Source organism: Vicugna pacos, chromosome 8 (genome assembly GCF_048564905.1).
Source record: "Vicugna pacos chromosome 8, VicPac4, whole genome shotgun sequence".
Lineage (NCBI taxonomy): Eukaryota > Metazoa > Chordata > Mammalia > Artiodactyla > Camelidae > Vicugna > Vicugna pacos.
The window spans coordinates 71,422,900-71,438,656 of NC_132994.1; positions in this window are offsets into that span (position 1 = coordinate 71,422,900).

The following is a 15,757-nucleotide window of genomic DNA, read 5'->3' on the forward strand; positions in this document are numbered from 1 at the left end:
TATTTTGTTGATGTCTTCATAGATTATTATCTAGAAAGCCTCCCGCTTGTGTGAAGACCGTGGATGGAATGTGAGCTGAGGGGCTGGCTGTGGGCTCAGGGCAAACACCCGCGGAGCGCAGCCTGGTGGACCGCGACAGGTGCGCACCCGGGGGCAGGAAGCCGGGCTGCGCGCCTGCGCGTTAGCTGGCCCTGGACCTGCCTGCGGCTGGCTGCGCAGCATCACTGTCACGCGGCGCTGCCAAGTCTCACCATCCCAACACTTCTCTTGGTGTGTGTAAAGAGACTTGGGTGATCTCGAAGAGGCAGAAGCGGGGCGTCTAGACCAGTAGTTGTAGGTCAGCATACTCTCAGCTAGCTTTGAAGAGCTTTATATCCTACACGAGGATTTCCTAAACAGGAGTCCGAGGGTGACTTCACGGGGAGAGGGGATATCATTTAAAAAAAAAATCAGATTCTCAGAAGGCTTCACGTCCCCTAATTGCTTAAGATTCACTATTCTATAGGAATTTCACGAATATATAAATAATGTACTACATCCAAAGTGGAGTGATATGCCAGGTGTGGTGATAATAGATAATATATTGTGTTCACGAAGTCAGACGGTATCTCCTGCTGCCCTTCAGACGAGCCATCCTGTACTTGCAGAGGCCCTGGCCAGCCTGGCCAGCTCCCATTTGTTTATCAGTATCCAGTTCATTCCACCTCCACCCCCCAGTGGCTCCAGCTCCCTGGGGCATACTTGGGCAATTTCTGGGAGCCTCCCGGAACCTTGCTCTGGCTCTGACACTTAGCTCACTGTCCTGTGGTTACTTGTTCCCATGTTACTACATAGGGGATACATCAAGAGCAGAGCCTTTGTTGTATCCATCTTTGCATCCCTGGTGTCCAGCTGTGTGTCAGGTAGACAGAAGGTGCTTAGTAAATCCGTGTTTGATTGATAGCCTGGAAGTTAGGCTATGAAGAGCAGACATGAAATCAACTGTGAGCTAAATCAGGTCAAAAGATGTGATTAGCCTGATTCACACAGGACTCATTAAATGTCATATGAAAATTGTCACTTGCATTTGAATGGTGTGGTCATCCTGACAAATAGGGCAGAAATTCCAGTCACTTATTGAGCACCTACTGTATGCAAAGCACTCTACTGGATTCTCTTTTAAGAGGATGTGTAAAATCTGTTTGATTCCACACAGCTCATATAAAGTTTGAGGTCTGGAGCCTGGTCCCACAGCCAGATCCCCCAGTGTGCTTGCACCTAGAGACTCTCCCAGCTAGACTGCATTTCCGAAGACTACACATCTGGTAACAAGGATCAATTGGCAAGATAACCGGGTTTCTTTTATACGTCATTGGAAGGAGAACAATTGGATTGAATGAGTCAGATCATTTGTTGATCACGGACAGTAGCATTGAAAGCACTGGGTAAACCAGGAGCTAACGTGCAGGCAAAGGTATGAAATCTGCCTGCGTTAGTGGAAGACACACACTTTACTTTCATTTACCGCCTGGAATACCGTGAACCATACAGCAGTTTTACTCAAGACCGACCATCATCTGACACTTCTATAAACCAGATTTTCATCCCTGATTTTTCTCATCCTTCCCTGCTGCGGATATTAGCTTATGACAGATCATTAGTGTCCTCATAGACTTTGAAATCTATATTTGAAGTTTAAACCACTAAAGGTGATTGTCAAAATCACAGTCTGTGGGTTCAGGGATTTGCTCCCTGCTAGCAACTTTAAACCATCCCTAACCACACCCTCAAGGGCTTCTGCTGACCTTCAGCCTCCCTGTGATGTATGTGCATCTTTTCCTGAGTGGAGGGGTGAGGAGTGGCCTTCCCAGGCAACAAATACTGTTGGGACGCTGTGGTCCCTACTGGGTATCTTGCCCTCCAGCACGCCAAGTGTATTACGTGGGCTTTCAGTCAACTTTCCCTTGTGTTTGGAGAACTTCAGAAAGTGGTCTTCATCTGCCTGATGAAGAAAATTAGTTTCCATAACTTTCCCAGAGAATTTGCCATCACCTTTCACATCTTCACTTAACTCCCCACTCTATGTGCCCACATGTTTGTGACTGAGGGTCGCTGAGCACAAGGTCCCAGCTCAGTGACCCTCAAGCAAGCCCCCTAAATAGACAGTGCTCTGCTCTGCTCCCAGCCCCTTCTCGGCCCCCCCCCCCCCACTCCTAGGATACTGATCATCACACCTGGCTCCATTGCCAGTGAACCCTTCTGAGGTTCAGCAGCTCCTCTAGGTGAGGCTGACTCAGTGGAGGTGGAAGCTGAGTCTGTAATGTCCCTTCAGGCCTTCTCTGCCCTCCTATCTCCCCCATCCTTTCACAAAAGTCAAGACATTAAACCTATGACTCAAAGGCACCCTTGACAGCTGTGACCTTCATTCTCAAATGACAGGAGATAGTGAGGGAAAATGCTATCTGCCACCAAGAGCTGTGGCTTCCTTCAGAGTGCTTCTAGCAGAAACTGCCTGTCTACAGTAGCTGAATTTTCACATTCAGGAAGGTGGTCTGCTGGCTCTGAGGGAGAGAGGGAACACTCTACAGGGAGTCTCTGGGCTCTGCACACAGCAGCCAGACCTCCGGCAGGAGTTGGGGACCCTCTTCATGTGACTGAATGGACATGAGTTCCGGGTGTTCATGGCAGCCTGGAATGGGGGCTCTGTGCCAAGTGTGGGGTCTGGGGGATCAGAGAGAGACCACCATATGATCACAGGGGTGGCCTCCTTTCCTGGAGGGCACTCTGGCTTTGCTATTTGCTGTCCACCACCTGGAGTGGCCTATGTTTGGTCATTCCCCCAGGGTCCTTGGCCATGCCAACCCCACTTTGCGCAAAAAGTTTTAGGTAAGCCTAGAGACTTCGGCATCACTCAGATCTGAACTGGGATCCCAGTCCTTGTCATCTGTGTGGCAAGTTACCCAATCTCCCCCAGTCTTGTTGGAACAGTAATTGGATCCACTTCCCAAGGCCGGTTGAGGGGCGATGGGAGGGGCATCGTGTGGGAAATGCCCGAGAACCGGCAGCCGCTCCACGCTTGCGTTCTGCCCAAGTTACCTCGTGGGGTGAGTGAGGTCCTAGGGAGGGACATCGATATATCCAATTTGGGCCAATTCAGCCAAGAAAAGATTCAATTTAAACGTCTTAGATCTTTTTTTCACTTTTGTGACCCGTTTCTTCCCTACTCTGGGGTTCTTTTCGGAGCGCACCCTCATGACGCCGAAGCAGCCGGGCGAGTCAGGGAGCAGCCAGACGCGTGGCCCCGGCGTTGCCCTGCGCCCGGGAAGCAGCTGCGGCTCCGTCTGCGCGGTTCACCTTCGCAGCACGACTGCTCTGCTGCGCGAGGGAAGGTGCCCTGGAGAGACAGGCCCCCGAGCGAGCGGTGCGCGGTGAACGGAGAGACCCAGGCCTCTCACTGGCTCCGCGGGTCCCCTGGAGGCGGGTTCCCTGCGGAGGGTCGTCACCTACCTGGCGGGTGGCCACGCCTTGCTTAAAATCCTGCGCAGTCGGGCCGCGGGCGCTCGGGGGCGGTGCTGAGCCAGGCTCCGCAGCTGCGGAGACAGAGCAGAGCGGGGCTGACGAGGTCTGTCTCTGCGGGGAAAGCCGTGTTCCCAGGAAACACCAAGTCCCTGCGGAGAACGGGAGCCTCCCGGAGGCGCGCACCTCCACGCGCGGACCGCCGAGCGGAGCTGGCCTTAGCGCCCTGTCCCGTGGCAGAGCAGGCAAGGGGGGCTTCTCACCCGGCCCCCGCCACCCCGCTCGGTGCAGCTGGCTCAGGTCCCTGGGTCCCGGCCTAGGCTCAGTCCACGAGTCCCTCTCTAGCCCTCTCCTGGCCCATTCCGGGTAGTCAGGGGCCTTGATTTCCGGGCCCAGTTTAGCGACGACTCTTACCACTGAACTGAGGCTGTATTTGCAGCCCCTTTCGTGAGTGGCAGCTTGACAACCGTAAGCAGCCCTTTGGCTTGGTTTCTGCAAAATACAGACCACCAGTGTTTTCTCCGCTGCGTGCAGCTGTGTGTACCTTAATGAGTCTTCTCTGGCGTTTTATTGAGAAAGGCCACAGACCCCTGCCGTATGTTCTGCTTCAATGGGGGGGGGGGCAGGCGTGTCTTCTCTTTCACTGGGCTCGCACCCTTGATTTACTCCCCCCAGTTTGCAGGCAACAAGGACTCCCCGCAGGGAATGGGGGAAGCACCTGTTCCCAGACTGGAGGCGGCTAGTGCAGGAACAGAAGGGACTGTGCGTCTTCCTGGCACCCAGTGAACCAGGCCTTCCCACTCTGGGCTCCTGGTAATTTAGTGATCTGCTTCTTGCTAGGTGTGGCGTTAGATCTCACTGCAAATAGAAATCCCTAAATATCGGACCCTCTGATAATCAAATGCAAAAACTCCTTCCAAGATCAGACAGAAATAAAGCTCATTGTCAACCATCATGTTGACCCTGCAGGATAAAGCGTGTTGAAGGAGGGGTATGGTTTCCAGCCTCAGGCGAATTTACAGGGAGAATGAGGAGTCAGGGTATCTATGAACCAAAGAAGGCAGAAGGCAAAATTGGAGTGAGTGTTCCCCAGGGAGGATGTACGCTGGGCTGGGCCACCTGTCCCTGGGAGCACCATGTGCCGGGTACATGAAGAACGCATGTGACTGAACTGCAAAAAGGACAAAGGAAGTGGCTTCTAACCACCCTGGTGTTGGGAGTGAAGAATGAGAGTTTGGGGAAGATTCACCAAAAGCTCATCATTCCTTCCCTGCTGCCCTTTCCGAAGAGGCAAAGCAGTAGCGGAGGGAAACAGCTTTGTGAGGGAAGTGGCGAGCATGAGAACGAAGCTGGCACGGGGCCTGCCAGGGTCTAGAGGTGAGTGGGCAGCACCGCGCTGTCGCAGGGCTACACACGCCTTGTCTGTGCCAGCCATTGCCCTCTGCGGGCAGGGCAGACTTCTGAGTCATCAGCCGGATAGAGATCGCATTCTTTGTTTCACTCAGCTCCCCTGAGGCACGGGCTGAGCTTCCTGGCTCCAGACATGTTGGTGTGGCTTCCAGCGGTGTCTGCAGGAGTGCAGGTTGGCCTTGGGTGCCTGCCTGGAGGCGGCCTCATGCCAGTTTTCCACCTCAACCTTTCTCGACCTGGCTTCATGACAGTGAATCCTGCTGGGATCCCACAGGGCATCAGAGGGTCTGGAATACCCTGTACCTCATGCCCTGGGCTGGCAGGCAGAGTGAAATGGAGAGCAGGAGAGAGGGATGCCTGAGAACCAGGAGGTCTGCGCTGGGGTGTGGCCACCTGCCCTGACACACCCTGGGAGCCCAGCCCAACCACTGAGCCTTCCATTTGGGGCCTCAATCTCCTCATCTGTAAAGTGGGCACACCCCAGGTTGTCTCCTGCTCTTCCTTGTTCCCATCAGGAATAGGATATTCATTTAAGTCCGTTTTCTAAGTCTTATTTCTTGTGAAATGAAATACTTAATTTTCTTCTAAAGGAAAATGAAAATATCAGAGACCAGGAGGGAGATTTTTGGGGGTGGGAGTGAAGGGTTACTGTGCTGATCTTGGCCCTCAAAATAGTCCTACTGCTTTGCTCTTTAAAATGTAAAGTATTCTTAGGAACAGTATTTGAGTAAGTCTATTGTCTAAGACTTTCATCAGATTCTCTGAGAAGCTGATGACCTGACTGCCTTGAACATGGCTTAGCTGTGTTCCCCACCTGATAATATGTCCCCAAGGCAGGGACCATGTCCTCTTAATCCATTTTGTCTCCCCAGAGCCTCCCAGCCTGGGGCCAAGTGTCTGTAAATACAAGAAGTCTCTGAGGGAGCAGATAAGCTGTAAGTCCTGAGGGCAGGGGCACGCCTGCTTCCCCTCACTGTCTTCCCGGCACATGGATGGCCAGCAATTTAACTTCCAATGAGTTCACTCACTAAGTAGTAAACATGTAAAGCCAACCACAAGTAAAAAACAGAAATACACACTGCTGGAGAGAGTGGAGGGGACCCGGGTCCCAGATAATGTCCGATATCTGTGTAAGACATAACTGTAATGGCTTTCATGTGCCCTATTTTCATTATAGCATTGGAGGAAAAAAATAGGAGTTTTTCTGTTTATGATGGAGATTAATGTGCCATCCACTAATTCTCGCACACCTGTGAAACACTGGCCCTCTGCCAGTCATTCTTTAGTCAATACTTGCGGCATCCGCCATGTAGCATTCTGCCCAGATGACTGGCAGGGGACAAATGAAGCGCGTCCTGTCCTCAGGGAGCTACATAAAAAGGAAAATACCTGATCCACAGCACTGGGAAAAGTGCCCAACTATGGAAAGGCCAACCGGGAAATGCTCAGGGAAGGAGTTTGTTGAACTAGAGTGGTCAGGGCAGGCTTCCTGGAGGAGGTGGCTTATGAGCTGGACTAGAAATATTAGCAGGATTGGGCAGCCAGGCCACAGCGCGACTTGGGAATGGGTGGGCATTCTCAGATCCAGGGAATATATAATCAGTCTGGCTGGAGAAGGAAACAAGAGTTAAAAGCTGATAGGAAGGCAATTTCACACAGACCATATCTGACGTTAAGGAGGTGACCACATGGGTTGGGTGGGTGGACACATTTTAGCTCATACTGGAAGAGATCATGATATCAATCAATGTACCTATCATCAGCTTCAGACCCCGCTTCCTGCCTCGCGTGTCCCCGGGCCAGCCCTCCTGCTCGCTCACCCACACCTCAGCATCACTGCCCTTTCTAAACAGGTGGTGGGCAGAGGAGGAGGCGCAGTGGGACTTGCCAAATGACCTTTAAAACCCAAGGTTTTCTTGCTGTTTATAAACACAACTCTGTCCCTACTCCTACACTGAATTCTCTATTCTGTGCTCCCTCTAGAAGCTAAATCGTCACAGCCCTGGAGGCTGTGCGCCTCCTTCTGGTTAGAGTTGGTAACTACAGCACCCAAAAGGCCATTTTTCTGTACTTCTCTAGGAAAAGAGCCAGATAGAAATGCCCTGTGAGTAACAGTTAGTATTTACTGAAGGCTTCCTGCATGCCAGGTACCTTCCTAAGGGATTATATAGACCGTCTCATTTTCTCCTCATAGCAACCCTCCGAGGCCAGTACTGTCATTATCCCCATTTTATTCACGAGGACACCAAAACACCAAGAATTCAGAATATCCCCAAGTTTGCATAACCAGGAATCAACCAAGGTGTGCCTGCTGACACAGAGCTGACTCTTAACAATAGGGTGCAGGACTTACAGTTCTTATTGGTACAAGTTTGTACCATGGCGATGCTAGTTATTGAAGAAAATAATGTGAAAACCCAATTGCTTTGAAGGGTGCAAATTGTTTAACTCACAAATGTTAAATCTACTATCTACAAGCCCCTGGTGATACTACACAACAAAAGGTAGTGTTATAATAACAAAGTTACAGTAACTCACAGTGTGGCATCAGTAATAGGACATGTATTCAAATAATCATAATACAGAGAGAATGTTCTAGAAGGATGCTATGGCTGCCATGGGAACACGGGGAGGAAATGTGATTTCTGGCATGGAGCTGGGACTGGTGGAAGCAGATCTGATAGAACTTCCTGGTAGAGCGACCTCTGAGCTGGGCCGATGATGGAGAAGATGATGAGCATGGTGACAGGAGGGGGCGAGAGGCACATGGTGGTGGAGCAGGTAGTTCCAGCAGAGGCAATGGGGCAGAAAAGCAGAGGGTGCTCAGGAACCCAGCTGATGAGTGAGGCTGCTTGGAGCTCAAGGCAGAGAAAATAGGTAAGAATGGAAAGTAAGGATGGGCCAGATCAGGAAGCAATCAAAAATTTCCAATTATATTATAAACAGGGAAAGCTCTGGGTAAGGAGAATGATGGAAGCAATGCATATGTTAGGTGGCGCAACAAAACTGTGAGCTGGACCAGCTTTAGGGAAAGGCAGAATGTATCTAAATAGCGGTAAAGATACATGCACCCCAGTGTTCATAGCAGTACTATTTACGACAGCCAAGACATGTTAGAACCTAAATGTCTGTGACAGATGACTGAATAAGAAGATGTGGTACATATACAATGGAATTCTATTCAGCCATGAAAAGGATGAAGTAATGTCATTTGCAGCAACGTGGATGGACCTAGAGATTATTATACTAAGTGAACTAACTCAGACAGAGAAAGACAAATATCATATGATATCACTTATATGGGGAATCTTAAGAATGAGCTGTTTTTCCTCTGCTAAGTCACAAAGTAGTTTACAATAGACAATTCTCTTGTTATTTATCATTAAAAGAGGGCCAAGATAGCAGAGCATAGCCTGTGCCTTGAGAGGTTTGTATCCAGCTATGCACAGACTAACCATGACCTTGGGCAAGTTCCTTCACCTCCTTGCCTCCGTCTCTTATAGGATTAAAGGGCAATAATGATATAGTACTTTCGCCACTGAGTGATTATGAGAATCAGACGAGAGCTGTAACCAGAGTGCTTAGACTGGCACCTGGCACTTGGAGAGGGCTGTATATGTACTTGAGATTTTTATAAAGACTCTGAACAGTAGGTTTATCTTTTTGAAAAGCTTATGGTGGAAAGAATTCCATTCTCTGTTTTCTTTCCCATTGCTTCCCATTTCACATTGCCCCATATTTGTCTCTCTGTTGGGGAGACCCTGAGCAAATTTGTTACAAGTAACAAAAGGAATGTTGTACTTTGAATTATATCTTAGTTCTGTGCCCCACAGGAAATAAAGTTTCCAAATGAGCAAACATTTTGTCATTTTAAATATGTTTTAAGGAAATCAGTTGTATGGGCGGAGGGTACAGAGATGTGATCTCACTGAGCAAGACTGTAGTTCTCACACAGATCCTTCTATGAAGTTACAGTTTGAGAATCAGATTGACCTTAGATTTGACCAGACAACGCAGAATCAGTGAATACAGACCAGCTTCCTACAGAGGAGGCGGAGGTATGTGTAATTTCAGCCTGCAGCTCAGCGAGTCCTCAGGCCCGGTTGTGTCTCCAACTTTGTAGGACTGTAAGATCATGTCCCACAATTCGTGAGCGCCCTGCCACTTGGAGTCCACACCAACAGGAATTCCAGAGCTCCATATGCCTGGAGAATTGACAGGGAGATGGGAGCAGAGATGTTCCTGGACGTCACCCAGCAACACTTCCCTGGTGGCACCTAGCATCACTATGAAATCAGTTGGAATCATAAGTCAGAAAGCCTTTGACAAAATATGGCCTCCTTTCTAAGACAGCCTGAGGGATCTTCCCCTTTTGGGTGTGCATGCGGAGTGATCCATCTAAAGCAGCAGAGCCTGCTTCTGAATTTCAATCAGTGATGCTTGGATTTCAGACAAGCGCCTAGCAACCGTGGTCATCGTGATGTCAGGCCTTTACTCATATGGAAGTGGTATTTCAGCGGCTGCGACGTGTGCTAACAAGGAGTCAGGTCCCAACAGGACTACCAGCCCAGATCTGTAGGTGGCCCTCCCTGACACATGGAATCGGGCTCACTGGGCTGACAGTGCGCCCCCAAATGTTGGGGTGATGATGACAGACACTTAGATTGGGGTGTCACTGTGGACTGACTCTTCATTCCAAATAACTGTACACTTGAGGTCACAGCTAGCAAATTCCTGGAGTCAAGCCAGCAGGGTGGTTGTAAAAAGTAGAACAGTCTGCCTGACATCAGGACCTCATTGGTAGAACGGTGGCTGACGAAGCTGGAAATCAGATCAAGGACCACATGCAACCTCAGACCTGGCTTCGGGATGGTGGTCTGGCTCGTAAAGACTAATAATGGATGTGTCACGGTCTGACCCAAGTGACTGCCTACAACCGGGGGGGGGGGGCCCAGGCCGTGCTGTGAGGGCACCTCACTCTCCCCAGGGACTCTCCCTGCCAGCACTGTGTGCATGTCCTCAGCTCCACCCCTCAGCATCCCATGTCTCAGACGACTACCAGCCCACACAGGCTCGCTCTTCTCCCACTGATTGTCTCTTTGGCTTCCCGAGGGAGCTCCCAAAGGGCTAATTCCTTAAATCCCTGTTGCTGGGATAGACACCGTGTCCCCACTCCCATCTCAGCTGGCTCTGCTTCTCCCTGTGGGATGGAGCCAGTACTCCAGCCTCTGGGGTCCAACACACAGAGACCCTCTTCTCTGTCGGAGTCTGGGGATGGGGCACGAGCTTCGGGCGGTGCTGCATGGCTGCCGGGACATCCTCAGGTGGCATTTGTCCTGGTCATCACCCCTTAGGAATTTCTTCTTTGCCTCGTGCAAAGGGCTTTGCTCTCCTCCTGGTCTCTGGTTCTTACCTAGTGCTGTCACCACCTCCCATGAACCAACCTCAGAGACAGTCGGAGCTGTGGATCCTGGTCCACCAGCCCCCGGGGAGTGAGGCTTTCTGCAGCACAATAACGATGCTTCCTCCGATGTTCGGAGACCACCGTGGACTCAGAAGACCGGGTGCTCCAGCATCCTGACTGAGCCGTCAGTATGTAAATCAGAGGGTTGCTGTGATGAGTCATGGGCCCAGGGTTTGGCCCAGGGCCGGGCACACGGCACGTGCTCAGTGAAATCGAGACCTTACAGTTTTTATTCTCAGCATTATCCTTGGACGGTTCTCGTGTGAACAATGGCAAAAGACCAGGCAGTCATGACAAGGTGACCACAGGATGGGGGTGGGACACCGTGCAGGCGGGTTGTGTGGCCCATGGGTACCAAGACAGATGCAAGGGCAGCTGGCTTCTCAGCCATAGATCACAAGAGGTTGTGGGCTCCGTGAAGGCCTACCTTGCCCCAGCCGTGGATGGACAGACAGCCCAGCATTCAGCTCCTCGCCTCTTCCAAGGCCAGGCCAGTGCCCGTGGGTCCCCCAAGAGCCCACACTTGTTCTGCTGTGGGTTCAGCCTTAAGAGCAAACTCTGCAGTCACGTCCATAATTTCACTCTAGCTCCTTCCTCCGGAGGGCGCTACACCCACTTCTCTGGAGGTCCCCTTGGGGCACAGATGGCACAGAAGGTCTAGAACAATCCCATTCCTAATCTTCCAGGCTCTTGAGGCTCTGGATCCCACCCACAGGACGCGTGAACACAACATCCTGGGGGCACCCTTGGGAACCGTCAGACTCCTTCCTGCTGGACCTTACCCCTGCAGAACACCATGTGCCTTCACCAGCATCAGAGAGAAGACAACTCATGACAGAAGAGTTCTGTGTTTTGTCCAGAGCGGAGGCCGGATGGATGTACTGCAGCCCCCTCCCCATTCTGCATGCCCTGGTCCTTCCTCTCCATCCGCAGAGCCCTGAAGGGGCCCCATCATAGGCAGTAATTAGAGCCTCAGGCCTTTTCCTTGGTGGCCTCCAGCAGCTTCCCCTCTAGCCTTTGTTTTTATAATTATTCCAGGCTGCCGCACAGTGGAAAGAAATGTAACTACTAAACGGAAAAGGAAGAGATAAGAGTTCATAATTACAGAGAAACAGCAAGAAGGAGCAAGGCTCTCCCCCAACCCTCCACCCTGTGGGGCAGAGGGGGCACGGGAGGGGCTGCGTGTGTGGAGCCATCGCTGCAGGTCAGTGAGCCGAATCAGCTCTTTCTTTCAAACCAGACAGGTTTCCATGTGCCCTCTGCATCCACCTATCTGTTCTTCCAGAATCTGATACTGTCCAAATTTTGAGGTCATTATCCTCAGCACGGGAATTGTTTAAAGAGACAAAAGCAAAAATTTGGGCCACTTTTGCTTCCACTCAAACATTGGGAACACAGTGTCTAGAAGATTCTTAAAAGAGGCTTATCTGAACTGAGTGCTGCTGAAATGATAGGCCAAAGATGACTCTTGCTTTTTTATATTAGATGATTTAAAAAGTTGAACTCTCAGGTGGAGGGTATAGCTCCGTGGGAGAGCGCGTGTTTAGCATGCACGAGGTCCTTAAAAAAATAAGATGAACTTTAACAAGTGTTTTTCTCTTTTTGCAAATGAGCAGCTAGTTATTAGCTAGTAATCAGTTTACCTACCTTTTCCCCCCAAAAGGCTTGTGCACGTGCAGTGGCCTATGCCGCCCACCCCCTCTCCCTAACCTGACAGCCAGCCTTGTTGATTTCTGCCTCCAGAATAGCTCACGAGGCTCCCATCCTCTCAGCCCCAATCCGGGCCCGTGTCTCTCCTGCTCCTCTTACTGCGGGAACAGGAAGTCCCGTGGGTGTTCCTGCCTCTGCTCTCTACTCCCTCCAGCTCGCACCCTCAGTTGTTGCCAGATCGTCATTTAAAACACAGATCTGACCCTTTCATTCTCCTGTGGGAGAGCGGTTTCTCATCACCAGGAGTGCAGGCTTTTCATTCCAGCAGCACATCCTGGGCACATCTTCCTTTCACAACCCAGGCTGGTGGCAGGTGCTCCCCTGTCTGCAGGTCCTTCTCTGCCTGGCAAATTCCGATGCATCCTATAAGACTCGGCCCAGGTCATCTCTTCTAGAAGCTTCCCTGATTCCCCAGGTGGGAAGTCTCCTCTATGTGCTCCCCTTACACCCATGCACCCTGCAGGTGGGTGCTGATATCACTGAACCTGCGGGGATCCTACACTGGGCTCCTCCACCTGCCGTGGGCTCCTCTGTTTGGCCCACCCAGGGTCCTACCTGTGCATACATTTGATCTATGCTTGTCACCTGAACAAGTGTCTGAATGGACAGGGCAGCTGCTAAATGTGATTACAAAGTAAAACAGCCCCTATAACTTCTGTTGCCGAGAACACAGGCCAGCTGAGATCGAAGATTCCCAGTGGGTCTACTTCAGTCAGTGTTGGGCTCTGGTTGTCCCCAGTGTCTACACAAACCCTTTGCCTTGTCTCTTGCCGGGCAGTTGGGTTCTCTCTGACGACTTCTGCCCTGAATCTGGGCCAAGAACAAACGCTCCTGTGGCCCCTTTAAATATGGCTGGGGCGGTCTAAATTTAAACCTCTCATCCCTTCTTCCCTTTGCTCCAAGATATATCATTTCATGTAAAACATTACGGGGTTGTCTTTAAGAAAGAAATCCACTCCTTAAATGAATTGAAGTTTCATTTCCTTTAAGAACTGTTAAATTAATTTAACATCAGCAAGCACTTGCTGATTTCAATTTAACATCGTTTGTAAACGACTGAACAAATTACGATCAATTAACACCGTAAGTATGGCCTGGGTCTCTGTATGTGGAACTATGATCATTCTTGATTGTAAACTAAATTCAGAGATTTCTGTTCCCGAAAATAGGAAGACTTATTTTTTTTTCTCAACTAAATGTTTCTTTTTAATTGAACTTTAAAAATCACTTAGAGAGAACTTAACACAATATCCAATATGATTTACCCCTGGTACTTAGAGGAAGATCTAAAAACAATAAACTAGGAAAGGACGGAGGACTTTCCTCCAACTTTGGAGGAGAGGTTTAGATTTTTGGTTAGAATAGGATATACTAACTCTTAGGGTTAACAAATGTTCTTCCCCATGTGGCTTCAGTTTGAGATTTCTAAATAAATATTTCTTTAAAAACTTAAAAAAAAGCAATATATGCTCATTGTAGAAAAATATAAAATATGGATAAAAATAGTGAAAATACAGAATCTATAAAAATTCCTATACCTACGTTAATCATGGTTAACATTCCAGTACAGATTTTTCCAGACCTTCCCACGAACATATTCTTTTAGACTTCAGCATAAACCAAAATTGGGTCCATCGGTATACACTGGTCTAAATTATAGTCTTTGAGTTGGAGACTATTTTTAGTCCCCGTTGGGGTGGCGACTTGCCATACTCGATCCCCTTAGTATGTGGGTTCCCAGGAAGCTTCAGACCGAAGTCTCCTACTTACCGTGCTCTGCGGAGCGGGGACACCGTCGCAGCTTTCCCCGAGGGGTGCTGTCGGAGACCGGGGACCAGGCATGGTGGTGGACAGCAAGGACAGCAAGGAGCTCCAGGAGAGCAGGGAGCTGAGAGTCTCATGACCAAACTGGACCCAGCGTGCGCCAGGCGGAGGTGCTGCGAGGAGGCGCAGCTCCAGGCAAAAGTCTCAAGCACTACGCGCATGCGCCTGCGCTCCCTCTCGCTCGTGCGCTCTCTCTGCCAACTGGCTAGAAAACAGCAAGTTCTCACTCCTTTCTCTCTCTTGTTCTTTTTCACCCTCAACTTGAATTGCCCGGCCAAGTTCTATAGACCTTCATGCCACAAGGGTCTGTTTTCGGCAAATGTGACTTACAGGGGCATCCTTGCGTAAGACAGATCAGTCCAGGACCTCTCACTGCAGAAGCTTCACTCCACTGTTGGGCAGTCTCACCCACAGGAACAGCGTGGGACAGTGATTGAAAACCCGTGCACGGCTCCCCTTAACGTGAATGGAAAGTGGCTCCCTGAGCGATTGCTTTTTATAGTGCGCACAGGTGGCTGGACCACAAGCCCCTCTCGTGAAGGCGGAGGGCTCGCGTCTTGGCTCTGTTAGGAGACTTTTCAGAGAGAAGACAAGCTCTAATAAATGACCTGCTCTCTTCGGGGAACTTGAGAGCATTAATGTTCTCATTTTTTTCCCCCTGGTGAATAGCAGCTTTTTAAGTCAGTCAGGTCTAACTGGTAATAAGCAGAAAACATATTTCACAAGAAATTTCCATCAGTAACTGTTAGAGTCATTCAGAAGCTCCTTCAGGATTTTAGATTTAGCTACAACTTGAAAGATAATCTGGCCCCAACTCCCCATGGTCTAAATTAAGGAACGAAGATTCAAAATCAATAATTTCTTTGAGATCTCCAAGCAGCCCGGTTGTGTGTTTCCATCATTTGCCAGCATATGACCACACAGCCTCTGCTGCTGGATTGATCGTTTGCACTTGGTAGGAAGACAGCCTTCCATACCAGGGTGTGTGCTTTGCATGCCTTTAGTTGGCGAGCCTAAGCACAGACATGGAGCAAGAGTAGAAACCACCATGTTGATCTTTGTATACTAATGACAGTAATTTCCAAATACAGAAAATCTGCTATATATTTAAAAAGGAAGCTCCTATCTTAAGGTTACATATTGAGAAAATCGTGCCTCATTAATCTCCAACTTTCTTTAAATAATGTGGAAGGAAAGGAGCAATTTCACTGCAGGAAAAGAGAAGCTGAAGTGAACTGGGACAAACTGGGACAGGTTCTCAGTTCTGATTGTTAAACAGCTTCTACTCCAGACTTTTTCTGCACCACAGTGTTTAGGGTTTATCAGTTTAAAGGTGAGGTCATGTGAAATGAATGTGGCCTCTGGCCAATTAGTCTGTGTAGGAGTCTATTCTGTTATAGCATTTCCACTCCTTTCTTGGGGCCTGTCCTCAAAGTTGGGGGGAGCAGCTGTGCTACGGTCTGGCTGCCACTACAGCTGCTTGGGTCTGGCTGGGCCAACAGTTTTCCACCCTGTTCCTGGCCACGGTCAATCCTTGCTCCAGGAATAACCACCAGACCCAAAATAGGACAGAGTTGTTTCCCAGGAATTTTACAAGTGGCATGAGGAGAAGAAACCATCTCTTGGGGATAGGGATTGTGAGAGGAAAAGTTGGGGATGCCTCCAGGGGACCACTTCCCCTCTGTGTTCTGGGGAGGAGGAGACAGCTAGTCTGCAAATGGGAAAGCAGAGTGAGGCTGACTCGGAGAGCGCAGTGAGACGTGGAGGGACCCTCACGTCGGCCGCTGGGTCCTGGGGGGTCATGCGCTTTCTGATTTTGAGTTTTGAGAGTGTCTCCAGAATCCTCCCAGCAAA